Source organism: Dinoponera quadriceps, unplaced genomic scaffold (assembly GCF_001313825.1).
Source record: "Dinoponera quadriceps isolate SergipeBrazil2010 unplaced genomic scaffold, ASM131382v1 scaffold1750, whole genome shotgun sequence".
Lineage (NCBI taxonomy): Eukaryota > Metazoa > Arthropoda > Insecta > Hymenoptera > Formicidae > Dinoponera > Dinoponera quadriceps.
The window spans coordinates 1,439,354-1,447,927 of NW_014556445.1; positions in this window are offsets into that span (position 1 = coordinate 1,439,354).

Sequence of the window (8,574 nt, forward strand, 5' to 3'; positions counted from 1 at the left end):
GATAAATCACCTCGAGATGAGGAATTATGTCTCTGAGACAGTTTCTAACACTCGCTTGTACTTTGTCCGTTTAAAGTAGGGCAAGATGAACGGCACGGCTGGTCCTGCGCATTTTTCGGACAGGAATACGAGCGTCCTACGGCAGCGTAGAAGAAAGCGAGGCTATGTATGGCAGAAGTAAGTCGTAACACACTACGAATTCTGAATCTTATAACATTGCAAGGCGTACTTGAGCACGCGTATATACAATTATTTCTCATTATATCATTATAATATATCGCAACATGTCCCCCCTCCCTCCCATATTTTCTCTTGCAACACTCAATTTATTACTTTAATTAACCTTTAGCTAACTTTAATTAATTAATTTTATTTTAAACTTTTTCTATTTTTTTTAAGAGAAACCGATATCATAAGAGTATTTTCAGACGTAATTCGCTAATTAAAGCATGAAAATTTTTCCGGAAGATACAAAAGAATTCATGTTATAAATTATCTCCCGTTGAAGCGCAATGTATAAAATATGAAACCTGAGAGAATTCGATGTTAATATTAGTACATATCGCGTGTATCTAGAGCACGGCAACTCACGTTGTAACTAGAGTTACTCGTTTCTCTACGATGGAATTCTCTAAAGAACCATCTCTAAATAACCATCCGTTATCATATCTCCCAAAGTTCTCTCTCACAACCGGCCCTTATACAATTCAAAATATTCCACGGAGCTCGTTCGGCTTGCCACTTTCGCTCGTTAATTCGGCTGTTCGCTTCCGCGAATAGTTGCGCGCCCAAACGCGCGCGTCGGTTCGCCGAAAATTAGCGCGACGGAAGAAAATAGCGAAACATTTTGTTCTGCAGTATCCCATTACGTTCTATGGCTTTCAACGTATCGTCGTGTTATCCGGCTGATATATCTCGTATGTCTATCCACCCTCGCGCCACCGTTAATAGCAGGCAATTTCGTGTTCCCTCGGCTAACCCGTGTAATTGAGCCAATGTGTGTTAATCAGAGGCGCCTCATTTGCCACGGGGAATAGTCCAAATTGCTTTTGTTACCTGGAATATCTTGGTGCGCGCTGCAATGCCTGTATTGATTCACGAAATTGACATTCTGCCTGAAGTATGCAAAACACGTATCGTCGCGTGGTATATCGAATTAAATCCGGCATATTCCATCAAATGGACACACCATGCACTTCTTCGACAGAGAATATGTCTCTTCTTCGTATCTTTTTTTTTAGATTTTTTTCTTTTTCTCATATCGCAATGTTTTATTCGACCCGACGACAGATATATCATTAATTCGCGAAATATTTGTATCGCTTTCAATGGACAACGTTGTATGAAAATACTTTTGGCAAGTATTAAAAATCAATACCTTATTTTGCGTGACGTACAATGATGCTGCATCAGAGAGGAGAATGTTTTACGCAGGACGGATAGCATGTGACAGATTTTTGCAATACAATTTCACATACCTTCCATGTCATCGCGTTCAACATATTTCTGCCATTTCATCGGAGCTTTAGGTTTTACGTGTAAAATGCGCGACGTATCGTATTATATCAGAATATAACACAAATGTACTGATCTTTGATAAAACTCCCACTGAGCGAATATTTACACTGATTAGTTACTGATTACTTTCGTCCTTTGCAGAAAATATAAAGCGGGAATATCGCGAAATTTAAAAAAAAAAAATCGATAGAGATAGAATTCCGGAAATGATAAACATTTGCTGGAAATAGTGGCAAATACTGCAAGCTGAGGTATCATTCAAAAGTACCTAAATCCACTGATTGAGAATCATTATGGTAATGCGGTTCTACGATGCAGGCTTTAGCTCAACGTGTGTGTGCTAATCACGTGTGCTAGAGCCTAGTACAATAATGTACTATTGCCAGGGGATCACATCGGTCCGAGTCAGCGCAGTTAATTTTCGATAGCACGGAATCACCCTCGTGGTAATTGTCGCCCATGACTTCAACCGCCGGTCGTCTTTGTCCACTTGTTCTATACGACGGCATCACGGTTTGATTTTCCGCAGTTGCATGCACGAATAACTATATCGCTGATCAGGATATGTGGAAATTTATTTCACAGAATCCGGATGAGTAATACAGATTTCATACCATTGCGATTTGCGAATAATTAAATAAGCCGATTTTTAAAACGTTGGTAAACTTTAACATTTTCTTTTTTCATTCGAGGTATTTGAATCTGTGGTTTTATTAATTATTAAAACCATTAACTTCACGCTCACTTATAGATTAAATTTAATGAAAAGAGATTAGCAGAAATTATTTATGTGAAATTTAATTTTTGATTTTCAGAATTGAAAGACAGCCTGGTATATTCTTTACTTCTTTATTTTTTAACATTAGCGTCGCATTTTGCATATTCCTCTCATAAGAGATTTCATGAACAATTCTTCTATGCTAATTTCCATTATGGAATTAGAGAAGAAAGATCAAAATAGTTTATTTGAATTCCAAATGCAGAATAAGAGAAATTAGCTCCAACATGTTTTATTTTTTCCTAAAAAAATTATTATAATTTTTCGTCTAGATTATTCTAATTTGAGGATAATATAAAATTAATTCTCTTTTATAAGGAAGAATTGAAATAGATTCAAAAGATAATTTGAGATAATTTGAAAAACGAAACCAAGATATCAAAGATCATGAATTAAATTTCATAGCATAAATCGTCATCAGTTCTTCATAATTTGAGTTTTTAACCGACTTGTTAACCGATAATTTTTTTACAATCTGAATTTTTAACCGACATATACACATTAAATCGTTTTATTTTTATAATTTTGTATTTTTGAGTAATGCTCATTACCAAGGTCTTAGAAAATAGATTTAGAAAATGCTATTCTTGGAGAATGTTTTATGGAAGAGATTTCTCTCTTTCTATCATCACCAAGTGTTGTAACAATATTCAAAATAAATGCAAATAGTAATACGTTTAATTTACGTGGTAATGGTTAAAATTTATCATATTTAAAATTCAAATTCTAAAGTTTCCGCCCTGGAGATGTAAATCAAACATGATGCAAATGTAAAGAAAATTAGATGATTAGAACTTTTCATATCGTTACTACCTGTTATTTAGCTACACGAAACAAAGTTTCACTATAAACAATGTCTACTTGGAAAAGTTAGTACGCAGTTGAGAATTCTTTACAACTACCAGTGTGCTTCAATTTTGCAAGTATCGTGGAAGTACAAGTAGCTCTCCTCTCACACGTTACACACGACTATTTGGAGAATTCTAAAACATCAAACATTGATTGATTATAAATCGAAATTTGAGAGGTATATTAGAATTGAAATCATGTTATACTTCTAATTTTATTTTTCGAAAGCATTAGGTAATATTTCTCAATATCACAAAACTTCTTACATTCTTACACTTGATAATTTCACCGTACTATAATGTCTTCCATCTTTTCTTGCTCGTTATGTAAATTAGATGATTGAACTTAACAGATACAATCGAATAATCGTGCCTAATAGCGCATGAAGGCGACAACACTCGAGGGATCTTTCGTTCCTCGCATCATTAAGGATAATGCACGAAATACTCTCACCATCGTAAGGATCTCTAAATTACCTTTCCCACAAGGTCGATCCTATCATTAAGCGAGAGATCCAATCTTGTTTCGGAACATTCGCGAATTAACCTTTGATACGGTGATGTAATTCATCCATCCGTTCTTCTTTCGTTACATTTCAAAAATAATTAGTAGTCACTCCCTAATTTTTTAAATCAGTTTACTTTATTCGAATATAACTTTATCACTTCCTAAATGCTTTAACAAAATTTCACATAAAAAATTGTAATACCTAAGAATATATATTTATTATCGACATTTCTCTTGAAATATTATAATTCTAAAAGAATGTTAACATTAAAATTCGAATAACTTAGATTCAGTGTATGATAAAAGAATTATCAAGGCGACGATATTTAGTATTGCACCTCATATTTTTATGCGCAATTGTCGCACAGAGGTCTACGAGGACATCGCGAACATGGCGGCGGTCATAATTCTGTCGACGAGGAGCGTAGTATAGCCGAGATGACATTTGTTATCTCGCGTAGGACATATACATACACACATGCGCGCGTCTGTGGGAGAAGTTTTCTACTCCTCTTAATCGTCGGTCGGCTCACAGGCTCGGAAGTTTCTTTTCTCGCCGCCCAACTCGTCGCATTTACTTCCAACGGAGATCGCGGCAACTTTTCCTTAATATAACTAAATGACTGGTCTGAAGGCCGTCGAGAGAATGTTCTCGCGAAAGTTGGCACTACGAAGATGAAGAAGCCGCAACGGTTTCGAGACCCGCTCTCGGATTAGACCAGTTTACCGAAATGGTGCGTCGTGCTCCGTAACCGTCGTGATTGCACACACCCCGAGTTCCTTCGAGATACGTTTTGCCCATGACGTTTGATAAGGCTCTGCGAAAACGCCTTCGAATCTCGGTCGTTCGCTATCGAGACAGCGAGCGATTGAATCGAGCCGTTAGGGGAAATATATACTTTGTCGTCAAGGTACGTTCTTAAGTGTGTCTCGTGTCTTCCCCCTTTTCTTTTTTCTTTTGTAAAATATCAAAGCTATAATCGCCCACTTAATTTTAGGGAGAATTTGCTTGAATCAAAGTCACTGACGAAATAACGAGATAAGAGAATATGTGGTAGGAATTGATCATATATATATATCGCAGCAAATTACCCGAGATATAACGAATGTTTGCTCCTATTTATATGTTCGGCATCGTGCGTCGATAAGCTCTGGCGTGTACGTCGCGTCGTACCAATTGCGCTCTAATTGCATCGCGCGGCCACAATAGATCGCCCGGATGGATCTCCCAACGACTCTTTGTCCGGGGGAGTATTCGCGGCGCTCGTTTCCCCGATCGCGGCCGAATCTTATCTTCTTCGTGGTCGCTCCAGCCGCGCGTGCCATAAATCTTAGGGATCTTGCGGAAGAGAGAGAGAGAGAGGAAGGCAGTAGAGCGGCGTTTACGTATGCGGGACGAGTCTAGTCGTGCAACAACCCCCTTGTTTCGAGTCCGCCGCGTCACCCTTGAGGCCGAGCTCTCCATTCTGACGGTGACCACCATCTAGCTCGGTCTCCGGGCTAACTCCAGACTGTGTTGTACTCCGGAGAGAGGAGAGAAAGAGAGAGAGAGAGAGAGAGTGAGGAGAGGGTGGCCGGGGGAGAGACAGAGAGAGAAGCTTCCAGTTTTCGCGGTATGCGCGGTCACCAAACACGTTAGCCACGTATGCATGTCTCAGAACGGCGAACGCGTCTCGCAGCGGCCTCGCTGGTATGCTCGGGACAATAATCGTACCGTTGAGGATGCGCAAACATTGTACATATATGCATCGCATGACAACGTCCGCTGGCGGCCGACGTACGCGCGTCCTTTGCACGAAATCGTCACGTGTCTTCCTCTCTTTCCTCTCTTCGCCTCGGCCTGTCCCTGTTACTCTCTCACGGTTGTGTGCTCGCTACCGTTTGCAGAGTACTCCAGGATATGCTGGTCTATGCAGTTACCGGCAGGACATCGCGTCTGCTTCCCTCGTATATGAACATTTTCTGACTTCGGAATGCCGGCCTTTCCTTTCCGCGAGACTCGCATCCTGCGAACGACACTGTCGGACACTCGGCAATCCGCGTGTCATGATTCCGTGAGATATAAATTCCCGCCAGTCGATCCCGCGCGTCGGTAAAGCGGCGTACACCGTAGGAAAAAGAAAGCGCAATACCGTTCGGAATTCGCCTATCACGACGAGATCGTTCTTCGAAGGCGCGATTGAAACATCGGGCTGCTTTCCGCGCGGAGAAATGCTGGTCCCTCAAACGAACGCTACTTTGTACTTCGACATCGTCGTATCTCTTAACCGAGGCCGTTTACTCGCTGGCTTTACGTACCGTGGAGTTTCCGCAGCAATTATTATGCTAACGAATGTACCCGCGCGCCTTTATCCCACCGCAGCGCGTCCGCCGGATGGCTGGCTGGCTGGCTGGACTGCGAAAATTTGCAAGAAGGACCGCAGGTAAAGGATGCGGTCGTAACTTCTTTTTTCACCCCCTCTCTTCCCTCCGCCGTCCCCTCCCTGCAGACAACTCTAATTGGGCAGTGGCGCGCGGAGAAGGGGTGTACGCCCCGCTCGGTGCATACGAAACGCTTAAAATTAAGCCGGCGCGACGATTTAGGTGTTACGTCCACTCTCCAGAAATCAGGATAGCCCAATTTATTTCCGACGGCGCGCTCTCGATGCGGATCGCCCGAATCCGCGCATCGTCGAAACAAACAAATTTCCGCTATCGATTCGTCCGTGCGCGCGCGGAGAGGAAAAAGAAAGAGAGAGAGAGAGAGAAAGCGAGAGACGCGCGTGGCGCGGTATCGCCCTCCGGAAATCGCCCGACTCAAAATTCTTTTCGGTCTCTATAACACCGCATCGGCGCGACGCGCGGCTTATCGAAATTTTTCCTTGCGTCGCGGAGCGGAGAATCCGGTTCGTCGAGGCACCGACAGCGCGCGCCCGGCGTACCGAAAAATATCCCCCGACATTTTTGTTAGTCGGAAATTTACGTTGCGATGGAGCGCAATCTTCTCCCTGCAACATCCGAGGGGAAGCACGCCCGGAGTGCAACGGGTATACGTCGTTTTGAACGTCATAAATTGTAAATAAAACATCTCCCCGAAATTTGGATAACTAATTGAGATTAAAAACGCGCGCACTGGCTTTTTCTCTCTTTCTCCCTCATCCACCGCGAGATCTACATTTTCACGAGCGTGCAATCTTTTAGATAGATCGCTACGTAATGCCTCGCGGGCGATGTTAACTTCGCGGCTGTTAGACTGCGCAGGTTTGCATTTGGAGAATTGTCCCGGTCGCGTCGCGTTTGGCGATTCTTTTTTTCAGTTACACAGAAATTACCCGTTTTTTCACAAGAGACGGGTTGACTTCGCATGTAGTTTCGTGCTTTCAGTGTAGTGTGACTTTGTTTTATTATATTTTGTTCCTTTTCTGTAGGCAGGCTTCCTTTCAACTGTACACGTAAGTGACGGCTCTCGCTTAAAATCCATATTTTTCCGCTCGCGCTCGGGAAAAATTAATGGGCGTACCGCCGGCGGGAGTTATTTTTGCAAGCGGCAGGATGACGTTGAAAGGGCGCGCGCGCGATGTCAACGACGCGCTCACGGTTGACTTTGTCGTTGTCGCCAGGGTTCTCGTCACAAGGAAGACCCCGCGAATAGCGGAGCGGAGCGAACGCGTCCTCGACGCGAAAAGGTGCGCGACGAAACGTACATTGTCTGTGACGTACGCCATTAGTAGAATATATTCGCGACCTCTCTGGCATATGTACAGCAAATGAACCAGTATATCCGCGCGATAATAACAAGCGTTTCCCCAGAAAGCGGCTTGCATGTGTTGTCGCGAGCGTTAATACAGAGACTGGTGTATTTTGAAGCAGCTTGTATTTTGAAGCCCGGCGCAATGGAGAACTTCAGCCACCGATCGAACGGGAACGCGACGGAATCCTTTTTGCGCGAACGTATCGATGAAACTCACGCGTGGCTGTCCGTCATATCTCCCGAGATGGTTATTCCTTCCGATAGTTAATCGATATACGTTAATGCATAACGATGTCGTACTCTTGACGTTCGTCGTTCGTAAATGGAGAAATATATCTGCTAACGTCAATAGCGAAATGCACGTTCCTCGGTAGCGTTCGAGGCGTAATTAATAACCAGACATCGCGATTCCCATTCGATACCTTACTCCGCGCGTTATCTCTTAACGCACAAGTTCATAATAGCGGTGTTAATTGTCCGAGTTAAATTAGTAGATATCCACGTAGAGATGCCCGCTGGCTGGATTTCTCGTTGCGAATCTCGCTCAGCTCGCATCGCCTCGGGTGGCAAAAACAACTTTGAATCACTAGTTCCGTGGACACGGACTAGGTTTTACGCGTTTATGTATGTATATATATGTGTACCCCCTATGTATACTCCCACGCTAAACTTATTACGGAGTAACCCGTGAGTAACTCGCGAGTAAAATGCGGCCGCGTTGCGCACTGCGAATCGAGCGTGAATTTTTCCAATCGGATCGCGATCCTTCGCCGTTCGGTCGATTTTCGGTACGTCAACGATGCGAATCGTTCATCGCACCGAATTCTATTATCCTATCGACCGGTAGTTCGGTGGAAGGCGCGAAAATTGCGTCAGAATTCATCGTCACGGCCATCTCGTACACTCTTCTGTCGTTCGCGCGGCTGCTAACTAATCTGATTAATATCCGATTTGGATGGATAATGAAAACGGCAGGTACGCCATGACACCTACATCCACAGGTGGCCAATTAATTTACAAGCGCACACACTTTACGTGACATCGACATATCCCGAGCATGAAGTCACGTCTCTCCCTTTGATCTACGAACAGGTATGAGGACACGGTCACAACCCTTTGTACGTGTGACCGCTGTACGTATGCGCCGCCGATAGATCGACGATACGCAGCCGTGCATCGGCACTTTCGTCGG